Source organism: Manis javanica, chromosome 1 (assembly GCF_040802235.1).
Source record: "Manis javanica isolate MJ-LG chromosome 1, MJ_LKY, whole genome shotgun sequence".
Taxonomy (NCBI): Eukaryota; Metazoa; Chordata; class Mammalia; order Pholidota; family Manidae; genus Manis; species Manis javanica.
This window is the reverse complement of record NC_133156.1, coordinates 211,543,992-211,557,131: the sequence shown is the minus strand read 5'-3', so window position 1 is coordinate 211,557,131 and position 13,140 is coordinate 211,543,992. Positions and strand designations below refer to the sequence as shown.

The following is a 13,140-nucleotide window of genomic DNA, read 5'->3' as shown; positions in this document are numbered from 1 at the left end:
CCTTCTTTCTTATCCTCTACCCCTACCCAAAGTTCACAAACCTATTGTTCCCCATTACACCTAAATGGCTTGTCAAGACAGAATGGTTGAGGTCTTTGATAGCCAAGAATGATGGCAGTAGCCTAAATCTAATCTCTTCAAATAACTTTCACAAAGCTACAGAAATCAACTATAGCAATAAAACCACATAAATACAATGCTTTCAACATAACAAGAAGAGAGAGTAATCTACAAAACTTCAGTAGAAAAGTAAACCCCAAATTCTGGAAGAGATATCCCTTGAGGTGACACTATCAGCCTTTGCAGAAAGCAAAGATAGGAATGGGTGAGATCTTGAAAAACTGTAAAGAGAGAAGAGGGGAAAAAAGGGCTAAGACAGACTTAAAATCACCCTCTGGAAGAGAAAATATGTCACAAGTGCAAAAATACTGAGAGTTGTCCTGGGGGATGTGAACACTCACTATAGGAAAGAGACTTCAAAGTCACGGATACTGAGGAGGCATCAGTCACTGGCAGCACCTTTGGGGGAAGAGAAGTGTAAGAGAGAAGGGAGAGGCTTATTCAATCTGTTAGAGACTGGATAGTGACAGGAAAGAAAGGAAGAGGGATACATTTTTGAACTTGCAAAACAAAAGAGAACTCCAAAACTGAAGGACATGCAAATCTTCCCTTCACCACTAATAATTAAAAAAGCACTATCCATTAAAGAAACTGCCCTTTGATACAGTGACAGAGATGGCTATCCCAGGATTACTGCCAATTACTATATGCCAAAAGCTGCCCAAGAAATAAAACACAGGAAAGCAGTCTCCATACAAAACTGTTACTGAAATACAGAAATGAGAATCAAAACATTGCAGCAAATGAAAATCACTCCAAAAAACTCTATGAAGCAGAAGAAGACAAACACAATTCTCCAAGTGGTTTAAATATCTTCCAACAATCATTTGGAGATATGAAAAGCCACTTTGATTCAGAAATTCAAATAAGACCAGAAGTGGATAAAAATATAGGGGAAAAGAAAAAAGATAGGTGATTGAATTCAGGAAAGACATGGAAGAACAAGCCCAAATTGAAGGGTCCCCACCAGTAAGATGGCAAACTTCCGGCTTCTCTTCGGGGGTCCTCAGTTCCCGCCGGCGCCACCTGAAGCCCAATCACCTCTCGCTCCCCTCCCAATCCCAGCACCTAGCCAACAGCCACCAGCCCCGTAGAAGTGACACCTCAATCAATTCATGCCCCCTCCTATATAACCCAGCACCTTTCCCTAATAAAGCGGAACTCTCCGGTGAATTGCTGCTATGTGTCGCTCCTTTCCTTTCATTGGTGCCGAAACCCGGGAGACGGGACACCCCAACTGGGCCCCGTCTTCCCCCGACACCAGCAGCAGCTTGCCCTTGTCCTCTTTTTCCGGCGCTGGCTCATCACACTCACCACTCCTCTCTGGCCTTTAGGTAAGTTTTCCCCCCGGAGTGGGCCACTCTTTCCTGAGCTATCGCAGTGCCATTGACTGTGATTGTCCGGCAAGGCCCTGACGCTCGGGGATGAGGAGGGAAGCTCCCCGCCTCAGGCCTTCACGGCTGTGGCGGACCCTCAGGCCCCTCCTCCAAAAGCCATAAATCCCCGCCTCAAGCCTTTACGGCTGCGGTGGACGCTCAGGCCCCTCCTCCGACAGTCAAACGCATTCACCATTCCTTCCATCAGTGCTGAAAGTTTTTAAGCAAAATTTCCCCGGGGTGGGCCACTCTTCCCTGAGCTATCGCAGTGCCATTGACCGTGATCGTCTGGCAAGGCCCTGATGCTCTGGGATGAGGAGGGAACTCTCCCCGCCTCAGGCCTTCACGGCTGCGGCGGACCCTCAGGCCCCTCCTCCAACAGTCATAAATCCCCGCCTCAGGCCTTCACGGCTGCGACTGACTCTCAGGCACCCCCCTCCAACAGCAATAAACGAGGTGACTCCTTTGTGGATGAGAACGCTCCCTTTCCCCCCCCTCCTCCTTCTGCTCCGTCCGCCGAAAACGCCTAGCGCTAGGTACCTCGTGACTCTGGCACTCTGCCTTCTTAGGGAAGTCTGGGTGACGACCCACACTTCCCAATTCCGACTCGTATACGAGTTTCCGCAGACCGCCAAGGATCATCGGGGACGCCCTTTGTCTCCTTGTGGTCTGCTTCCAGTCCGAGGATCTCCATTCGTCTTCCCCTGTTTGTCTCCTTCTCTGTCCTTTAGCCATGGGAGCCTCCTCATCCCTCCCTGAAAGTTCACCTCTTGAATGCCTGCTTAAGCATCTGGCTACCCTCTCCCTGATGCCTGATATAAAACCAAAACTTCTCCGTAAATATTGCTCCCAAGATTGGCCGACATACCCCCTAGACAATAAAAACCAATGGCCTGCAGGGGGAACTCTTGATCCTAACATCACTCGCGATCTTTTTAACTACTGCCAGCGCCTGAAAAAATGGAAGGAGATTCCCTATATCGAAGCTTTCCGCCTCCTCCTCTCCCCGCCCCCTCCCAAGTTCTCCTAGCCTGCAAGCCGCCGCCCCTGCAGAAGCCTCCTGTTCACTCCCTTCCCCTTCTTCTCCTACAACAGCCCTTCTCCCTTCCTCCCCAACCATCTCCTCCCCCATCTCACCTCCTCCACCTTCATTCCCTGCAGATTAAGCCTGAGCCTTTCAGCCCCCCTTTAACTAGGTCCCAGGGGCCTCCTCCGTCTTTGCCCTCATCACCTGTTTCTCCCCTGTTAGGGACCACCTTTGTCTTCTCACATGTTTGTAGAGAGAATGGGAAAGCACCTCCCCCCATGTCTGAACGCAGCATGGGAAAGCACAAGCTAGAGAACAACTGGTGCAGTCCTTAGAAGTTATCTGTCCACAAAAACATATCTTGCCAAGACTCCTCACTCTGAAAATAGGGAGACCTTGAAGATGTGTAGAAACACCGCCCCTACTTCTAGCTATGCCCTTCCCCCACTTGCCGATGTGGCACGAATAGAAAACAACGCATTCCATAAGCAATTAACTGGAGCCCTGCTGTAGCTCAGTAGAGCATGGGACTCTTAACCTCAGAGTCATGAGTTCAAGCCCAACTAAAGCAGCAGAGGCAAGCAGCTGGGCTGCTAGCTGGCGACATGTGGGTCCGATTCTATCTTTCTTTATTTTCTTTGCCCCCCTTCTGCACTTCAGGACCTGCTCGACTAGGCACAGCTAGACCGAGTCACTCCCCCACAGACTGAGCCAGAACCCTTCAGTCCCCCTCAGACTCAGTCCCGAGAGCCTCCCAAAATTATCGCCCCCCTCTGGGAGGTAGCAGGATCCGAAGGCAGCGTGCGCGTTCACGTCCCTTTCTCCTTAAGAGATTTAGCCTAACTAGAGAAATGCCTAAGTTCCTTTTCCACTGATCCCATGACATACATCAGGGAGTTTCAATAGACCCTCCAGTCTTACAGCCTCACACATCATGACATTTTCATGCTCCTGGCCAATACTCCTCCCTGAAGAGCGTAGACGAGTTTAGGACTTCGCCCAAATGCAGGCTACTGAAACCCACAGGACTGACCCCACCTATCCCCCTGGCCCCACTGCTGTCCCCGAACAAGACCCACACTGAAATTATAACACCGCCATGAGTCTCCGCTCTCGAGATATTTTTGCCTCCTGCTTAATAGCAGGTCTGAAAAAGGGCAGCTTGTAAAGTAGTCAATTTTCAAAAGCTCCAAGACATAATTCAAAAGAGAGATGAAATCCCCTCCGAGTTCTTAGACAGACTCACTCAAGCCCTATTACAGTATACCAGCCTGGACCCAGAAACACCTGAAGGAAGACATGTCCTTATGACAAACTTCCTAGCTCAAGGCTACCCCGACATTAAAGCTAAACTCAAAAAGTTAGAACAGGGCCCCGCTACCCCACAGACTGAGATCCTAACAGTGGCCTTTAAAGTCTTCCATAAGCGGGAGGAGAAGAAAGAATGCCGTAAACAAAAGGCTGATCAGGCCAATTTCCGAATGTTAGCCCAGCTGATAAAACCACAACCTGGGCGCCCCTCTACAGACAAGCCCCCCCCAGGAGCTTGTTTCAAGTGTGGAAAAGAGGGACATTGGTCAAGGGCGTGCCCCTCCCCCAGATCTCCAACCACCCCATGCCCCAGATGCCACAAAAAGGGCCACTGGGTGTCTGATTGCCCAACCACCCGAAGGGGAGGCTGGACGAACAACCCCCATCCTAAGCCCGCCGTAGTGGGGCTGGCAGAAGAAGATTGATGGGGCCCGGGGGCTTCTCGCCCGAGCATTTCCATCACCAAACAGGAGCCCAGGGTTACTTTAACAGTAGACGGTCGCCCCATCTCCTTCCTCCTAGATACAGGAGCCACCTTCTCAGTCTTGTGAGAATACCGGGGCCCTACCACGCCAGCCATTACTCCTATAGTCAGAGTAGGAGGTAAACAGATTTTCCCATTAAACCCCCCACCCACCCTTTTATGCACAATCCAAGACAATCCCATACCTTTCTCCCACTCCTTCCTGGTTATGCCCCAGTGTCCCATCCCTTTACTAGGACGAGACATCCTTTCCCTCCTCCACGTTTCCATAACTATATCCACTCCCACAGCCCCCAGTACTACCTTTCTGATGGCCCTCATAGCCGACGACCCCCCTCTACCCAATGAAAGCTCCGGTTCTGCCCTCAGACACCCTGTAAATCCCAAAGTTTGGGACATTACAAGCCCCTCCGTGGCCCTATGTCCCCCTGCCTCTATCAAATTATGTGACCCCTCTCAGTATATCTGTCAGGCCCAATACCCCCTAACCACTTCAGCCCTCATAGGCCTCCAACCCATCATTCAAGCAGACCCACTCACTCCCCATTTAATACCCCCATATTAGCTGTTGAAAAAACCAAAGGATCTTTCCGCCTTGTCCAAGACCTTCGCCTCATCAACATAGCCATTGTCCCTATCCATCCCTTAGTTCCAAATCCATACAGCCTCAGCATCCCACTTCTCAGTCCTAGATCTCAAAGACATACCCCCATATTAGCTGTTAAAAAAACCAACGGATCTTGCCGCCTTGTCCAAAACCTTCGCCTCATCAACATAGCCATTGTCCCTATCCATCCCTTAGTTCCAAATCCATACAGCCTCAGCATCCCACTTCTCAGTCCTAGATCTCAAAGACCCATTTTTCTATCCCTCTAGACCCCTGCTCCCAAGATTTTTTCATCTTCACCTGGACGGACCCATACACAAGACATTCTAAACAACTCACTTGGTCAGTTTTGCCACAAAGCTTCCGAGATAGTCCCCATATTCTTAGACAGGTCCTAGCTCAGGACCTCAAATAGTTTCATCATGATCACTCCAAGTCCACCTTATAATACATAGACAATCTTCTACTCTGCAGTCTCTCCTGGGAACAGTCTCAACTTGACACTGCCTCCCTACTTAACCTTCTAGCTTCCAGAAGTTACCGAGTATCCCCCGTCAAAGCTCAAATCTCTTCCCCTCCTATCACTTACCTCAGATTCCTTCTATCTCAACAAAGAAAGTCCATTACCTTAGACAGAAAATGGCTCCTCTCTGACCTGCCCATTCCCAAAATCAAGACAAAAATCCTTTCCTTTCTAGGCCCTTTCTAAGCCTAGCTAGATATTTTAGAACGTAGATCCCTAACTTCTCCCTGCACCCTGTTGGCAAGACCCCTATACAACCTCAGCAAGAGCCCCCCTAAAAAACCATTATCCTCCTCACCCTGACACTCCTTCATTAAGCTCCGTCAAGCCCTTGTAGAAGCCCCAGCTCTCAATCTTCTTGATTTGTTGAAGCCCTTCTCATTATACATTCATGAGAGGTCCAGTCAAGCTCTAGGAGTCCTAGGCCAATATGCTTTGCCCCAGTAGCTTATATCTCCAAGCAATTAGAACCCACAGTTCAGGGATGGGCCCCCTGCCTACGAGCATTAGCCGCTAGACAGCTCTTGCAGAAGGCAGCTCATAAACTGACATTCAGGGCGCCCCTTACCATTCTGTCCCCACATCACCTAAAAGATCTCTTAACCCACAGAAGTTTACAGACTCTCCCTCCCTCCAGACTCCTGACCTTACTGTCCTCTTTCCTCCAAAATCCCATTCACCCCCTTTGCCATCCATACCCAAATCATGACTTTTTCCTCCTTTACTGCTCTCTCGCTTTTTTTCCTCATTCCTATTGTCTTCCCCACAACCCCAGCCTCCTTTGTATGGCGATTCAAAGTCAGAGAGACTAACAAAAGTTACTGCCCTCATTGCCACACCAGACTGCCCTCTGAAAAGCTGCTCTGAGCCTTTATACCTCCACTTTCCTCCCTCCACCGAAGTGTTCACTAGCAGCTACCCTTATTCTCCCTACCTCTGCTTCCTCTACGACCAAAAACAAGCCTATTGCAGGCGATGGCCAGATACCTACAGGAGATGTCCCTACTAGTCTTGCACCATTCACTACATAGGTAACTTCCAGTATCCACAGTATTACTCCTCCAACCGTTCCATGAAATATCCCAATGGCTCATTCTCCTTATCAATCCCAGATCCCTGGGACTCTCGATGGGCTGCCAGAGTCACAGCCTTAGTTTACTACGGGGGGTCCTCAACCCCCCACAGTACCCTTCATATCTCTTGAAAGTATGTTCCCTCTCATTCCCAGATCTCTCAAGTTGCATCAGATAGCAGACATTCCGAAAAAGTCATTATCCAAACTCTTGACGGCACCTCTTCATCTTCTTATCCCCGCCCCTCTTCCCATTTCTCCTACTCTTCATTACAGCTCATTCAGGACACCACCATCTTTCTCAACCACACCCTTAACACAGCCAATTGTTTCTTGTGCGCATCACTACAGCGCCCACTGCTGACCGCCGTGCCCCCTAATATTTCCAACTACTCCTTCCATGCAGAAAGACAACCCCTCTGCCCCCTGGCAGACATACCCCTATGGGAACCAGAATACGCAGATAATCTCACCATCCACCGCTGTGTAAGCCCAACTCCACCCCCTTCCAGCGCACTTCACTGCCTCTCTATCTACACCCCTACCTCCGGCTCTAAGACTTTTACGCAACCGGGACACTTCTTTTAGTGTAATAGCAGTCTTTTCAACTCACTGCCTCTCAACTCCCATACACCCTGCATTCTCGTCACCCTAATCCCACAGTTAACACTTTACAGCATGGCAGAATTCCTTGAGCTCCAACCTCCCTTGCCCTCGCGCACAAAAAGAGCTGCTTTCCTTCCCATCATGGTCAGTAGCTCTTTAATCACCTCAGCCATTGGGGCAGGGTTTTCGGGAGAAGCCTTGGGTCACTCTCTATAGGCAGTTAGAGATCTCAACGCCAAACTTGAGGGAGCCCTGACATCCACTGCCGATTCTCTAGCCTCTCTCCAAAGACAGGTCACTTCGCTAGCTAAAGTCACCCTTCAAAACCGGCGGGCCCTAGATCTGCTTACAGCTGAGAAGGGCGGCACCTGCGTCTTCCTCTGGGAAGAGTGCTGCTATTACATCAACGAATCTGGCATTGTAGAAACTGACATTACCAAACTCACCGACCTTGCCTCCAGTCTCCACTCTGCTTCCAATTCCAACCAATTCTCGTCAATACTAACAAACCCCCTCCTCACCTGGCTCGGGCCCATTGCAGGCCCCATAATAATCATTCTTCTCGCCTGTCTCTTCTTACCCTGTATAATAAAGTTCATCAAATCCCAAGTCGGAAAAATCTCTAATCAAGCTTTCAACCAGCTTTTACTCAGGAACTACCAGCTTCTGGCCACAGAAGATCCCTCACCCTCACGTGACCTCCTCACCACACACTGAGATGGACCCCTCTCTCCACTGGAAACTGTTCCTGGAAACAATAGCCTCAGACGCCTGGCTCCTGACACCCATATCCTCTTGGCCAACCTATGGTTACAGGGAACCTTCATTGATTTCCAAACCTGAAGAAGTCCACATCTACTCATCCTTACTGCGGGGAGTCCTATCAACCCTTTCCTCCCAATCCTCAAGCCCTCACTCCCTTCTCCGCCCCTGTTCAGCAGGAAGCAGCCAGAGAGAAAGCAACGTCCACAAACCCATAGAGGAGAAAGGGGGGAATGAAGGGTCCCCACCAGTAAGATGGCAAACTTCCGGCTTCTCTTCGGGGTCCTCAGTTCCCGCCGGCACCACCTGAAGCCCAATCACCTCTCGCTCCCCTCCCAATCCCAGCACCTAGCCAACAGCCACCAGCCCCGTAGAAGTGACACCTCAATCAATTCATGCCCCCTCCTATATAACCCAGCACCTTTCCCTAATAAAGCGGAACTCTCCGGTGAATTGCTGGTATGTGTCGCTCCTTTCCTTTCACAAATCATCTCAGAAATTAAGGCTAAATAACAAGATGCCAATGGGAGAACAGATTCAAATGAAAGTTTAATAAGGGGCATTAAAGAAAGACAGAATGGCAATTAAGGGAATAAAATGAGAAATAAAGACTATGGGAGTTTAAAGAGAAAGTGGTTAAAATGGAAGACAAAGAGCCAAGATATATATATACACACACACATATAAATATAAATAACTAGAGTCACTGAAGACAAAACAATGGAACAGAACCATGAGTTGAAACTATAATCCAAGAAAATTTTCTGGAAATAAAATAAGATTTGAATATACATACTAAAAGGGCTCACCAGATAGCTAGGAAAATGAACCAATCAACTGAGACATATTTGAATAAAACTATAAAAGATAAAGAAAATACTCATATTCTCCAGAAATACACTAAATAAGTGTAAGAGAATTCAACTTACCAAATTTTTCAAGAGCAACATACAATGCAAAATAAAAACACAGCAGCATTTTAAAGAAATTCAAGGGAAGAAAGGGAAAAACAAGAACTCTTCATGGATAAACAGTTTAAAACATGCGAGAATTCCAGGAACAAGAGGATAATTTTCTTGTAGATTCAAGAGTTGATTGGGAAAACTTCAGGAAAAGGATTTATGGTGAGCATTTATTATATTTAATTAAAGACTAAGATCAAGAGGATAAGGGGGGAAGAATAATACATAAATGTTATAAAGTCTGACAATGTAGAAAGCAATGTAATAAAAATATGTGAAAAGAATAGAAAGGGAAAGAGAAATGCAGAATAGTGGCTAAAATCCAAAAGACTGTAGAAACGAACTCTCACACACTAATGGCGGGACTATAAAATGGCACAGCCCCATTAGAAAATAATTGGATTATTATTGTAATTATAAGCCCCATTGGAAAAGGTAATTTGGCAAAGTCTTAAAAATTAAACATAAATTTAACATAAAAGTTAAACATAAACAGCAATTCTACTCTTCAGTATCTATCCAGGAAAAATATGTCTGTAAAGATGATGCCGGGGTTCTTGTTTGCGGAGCTTCACAAACAGTCAAGGTAGGAGAGCAAGGTACAGGCTTTTATTTAGAGATACAGTGAAAGGACAGAGGTCCTGGCTCACGCCAGGAAGGGACAAGAGAGTCTGTAGTGGTGCGTTGTCTAGGGGTTTTATAGGCAGCTGAGGATTTTTCGAGAACAGGAAAAAAAACTTAGGGGTGTGGACTTGTTAACTGGTCTCTGAATATTTAGAATTAACACAAGCAACTTCCTCTGATGATTTCTCCCTGAGATACCAGCATCTTGGTCTGGGGGCATATGAAACAAGGCCGCCTGCTCAGCCCCCAAGATGGGCCGAGGCATTGTTTGCTAAAGAGTAAATTAAGAATTTCTAACGTCTTAACTTGTTGGGTATTAAAATGCAATCTTATCTTTAAGGTGGAATCCTTCCTGCCTTTTACTGTGTTGTTTATGCCTGGGCTTCCTTGCTGAATTAGTTGCCCAGTTTGCAAAATCACTTCATCAGATCTGAAGGAGAAAGACAGTACATAGGCCTGGGCCTTTTAGTATGCTAAAGTGAACCCTACACATGATTATAAATGGTTAGCATAATAAAACATGTGCTACTCTTCTTTATCTGGGGAACATTAGCTGATTTCACTGAAGAATGATTCTAGAGCTCAATGTTTAACATAGAGTTTTAGCAGGGGGGGTTCCTTGCATGTAGTTACATTGCTCTGGCTGCAAATATCCTGCCCTGCCCCCTCCGGAGGCCCTCACCCTACTCTGACTACATTTATGGTCCCTGTCTCACAAAGACATGTATGCAAATGCTCACAGGACCATTATCCCTAAGAGCGCCAAACTGAAAACAGTCCAAATGCCCATCTGCTGAGGAATGAAAACCATGCAATGAAATACTACTCGACAAAAAAAAAAGAAAGAAAAAAAAAAAAGGAATGAACTACTACTGCCTTCAGGCAGCATTTATCATGAGATCAAGATAAAAAAAGCAAAACTGAAAACATATGCTAAGTGCAAGAAGCCAGACAAAAACCTCTCACATTTTGTATGGGTCCATTTACATGAAATTTCTAGAAAAGGCAAATGAGCCACTGAGGGCACAGCATCCCTTTTGTGGTGTTCTTGCCTAAAATGCAAAACCTGAAACTGATCATGAGGAAACAACAAAGCCAAATTGAGTGGCATTCTACAAATAACTGGCCTGTGTTCTTACAAAAATGTGAAAGTTATGAAAGACAAAGCTCAAATACTGTTCCAGACTGAAGGAAACTAAAGAGGTGAAAATGAAATGCAATGTATGATTCTGAACTGGATCCTAGAATGGGGGAAAAATAACTATGAAGAAAAAGACTGGGATAATGGGTGATATCTGAATATTGACTGTGGATTAGACACTACATTTCCTGGTTTTGGTAATCTGTATTGTTTTTAAGTTAGAAAATGTCCCAATTCTTAGGAAATATACACTGAATTATTTAGAGGTAAGAGGACATGCAACTTACTCTCAAGTGGTACAGAAAATTAATACACATGTATTTATACAGAGAGATAAAAAGGAAACGATAAAGCAAATGGAGCACAATGTAAGCCATTAATGAATAGATGCATGGGATGCCAGTGCACTATTCTTGCAGTTTGAAATTCTTATATCAAAATAGGACAATTAAAAAACCCCATATATGCTGGGACTAAAGTGTTCTTTTCTTACTTTTCTTCTGCGTATCTACTTCCATTACACCAAAAACATCTTTCTCAAACATCAGCATAATCAGATACTGACTGCACTTGGTCGAAAAAGTCTTATGCCCTCTAATGCCAGAGGATAAAGTTCAAATTGTAGTATGGTATTTACAATCCTTTACATCCTGGTCCCAATATACCTTTCCTGCATTGCTTCTCAGATTGTTCCCCGAATACTTCCAGTCTCTAAGTCTCTGCTTGTATACTGCTGTTTGGAAGGTTGTCCCCTGAAATCCTCTTGTCTTTTGTAGTCCAATTCAAGCGTCTTTTCTGCTTACATTTCCCCTATCTGCAAAAGCAAGCTCCCTCTCTCCACATACTGTGTTAACTTGCCTCACTCCTTTTTTGCACATTCTTACACCTAATGTGCATTGTTAGTTACTGTCTGCCACTTAGTAGGTGCTCAAACTATCTACTGAAGTCCTACTACAATTTTATTCTCTAACTTTCCCAGTAAATATGTAAGATAACTTTCTTTTTAAAGTAATCCAGTAATTACATTTTGATTTGTTAATACAGTACCTGGGCAGGAAATCAAGATTAAACAGTGGAACAACTCTTGGCAGGGACAGATGCCATTGGTTCAAAATATTTTCCATAGTTATTAGTAACTTCCAATCTGAAGCTGCATACCTCTTGGCTACAGGGCCTCCTGACTTCAGAATTTTCCAAATATCTGACTAAATTAGTGAAGGTCTGTGTACAAAGGCAAAAACAGGTATAGCCTTGGGTCTACTGGTGAATACAGAAAAACAGACGGATACTTTAGTGGATCCTTAAATTCTCTGAAAATTTTCTAATTTCCTTAGTCTTAAGGATTTGCAAAATGATGCACCTAGAAACAGAGAAAAACACTTGGAGGCAGGTCCTGAAGGCTCAGGCAAGCCTAAGGAGTACACTGAGTTAAGGAAGACAAGATTAAGAGAGAGGAAATGGGGTGGAAAAACACTTATTAATTGCCTAATCTAAGAGTTTATAGGAGACTGGTGTATAGAGAGGAGTTAGCAATGAGGGGAAAAGGGGACTTTTTCAACACTAGGCCAGACCAGTTACAGATTCTACAGGCTAAAAGTCACAATCCGCTATGTTATCATTGTTTCCAATGCAACCAAAACCAGGCTGTACTTCCTATTTTATAAAGCTGACCAGAAAAATGGACTACAAAACCTTTCTGCATCTGTCTTGTAAGCATAATACTGAATTACAGAACTTCAAAAGTACACCTCTTTGTAAACTTGAATTGGTGATAGCACAATCGGATTAATTAAAAACATCCTCAGAAAACCAGACGATATAATTACATAATCCAAGAATTTTGTTTAAACACCATCACATTTCGTGTATACACAAACTAGATCTGGAAATTTGGCATAATCCACTTTATTTCCAGGCCTCTAAACGGGACCGACCCTTCACTGGACGACAGTCCAGCGTCGCTGCCGTCCAGGGGTTTCCAAAGCGCAGACGCGCCCTCGGCCCGCTTGGACCACCGCGCCTGGCCCCCCGCCGCCCTCACGGCCTCCCTCTCGTCCCCTCTAGCCCCTCGCCCCCGCCCCTACCCGGTCCTCCAGAGGCCGCCGGAGGGGAAGGCGGCGAACCTGCCCGTCCCTGGGGGCCTTCATCCCGCCTGTACTTCTCCCTGCGCGCCTCCGCGCCCACCCGCCCCGGACGGCCGTGGTGAGGCCCGCGCCGCCGCCGCCACTCGCACTTACTGCGCGGACGGGGGCGACGCTCACGGCCTCGAGCAGCCCCAGCAGCCCCAGCGCGGACGGGGGACACTCCGCGCAGGCAGCTGCGAGCCGGCTACTCCCGGGCGGAACCGCCGCGGCGTCTCCAGGGCAACCGGACGCGCAGGCCACGCGGGATCGAGCGACTTCCGGAGCGGCCTCCCCGGCGCTCGCCGTCCCGCGTTAGCTGTCTCGGTGGGTCAGCTTCGCGCCAAGCCCGTAACGTCATCGGTACTTTCTCCTCCGAGAACCTTTTAACAGGCCCTGAAGGAG

At 46.8% G+C, this 13,140-nt stretch overlaps 1 protein-coding gene across 3 annotated transcripts in view; it reads right to left on the bottom strand.

Moving 5' to 3' along the window:
• The window catches only part of CDKL4 (cyclin dependent kinase like 4), a 48,424-nt gene extending 35,284 nt beyond the window's left edge, over nucleotides 1-13,140 (bottom strand). Inside the window, exon 1 of one of the 3 annotated variants that reach the window (XM_073214130.1) lies at nucleotides 12,853-13,140. The gene's annotated coding sequence lies outside the window, so the exon portion shown is untranslated. The other 2 variants (XM_037009329.2, XM_073214132.1) reach the window with 2 other exon arrangements.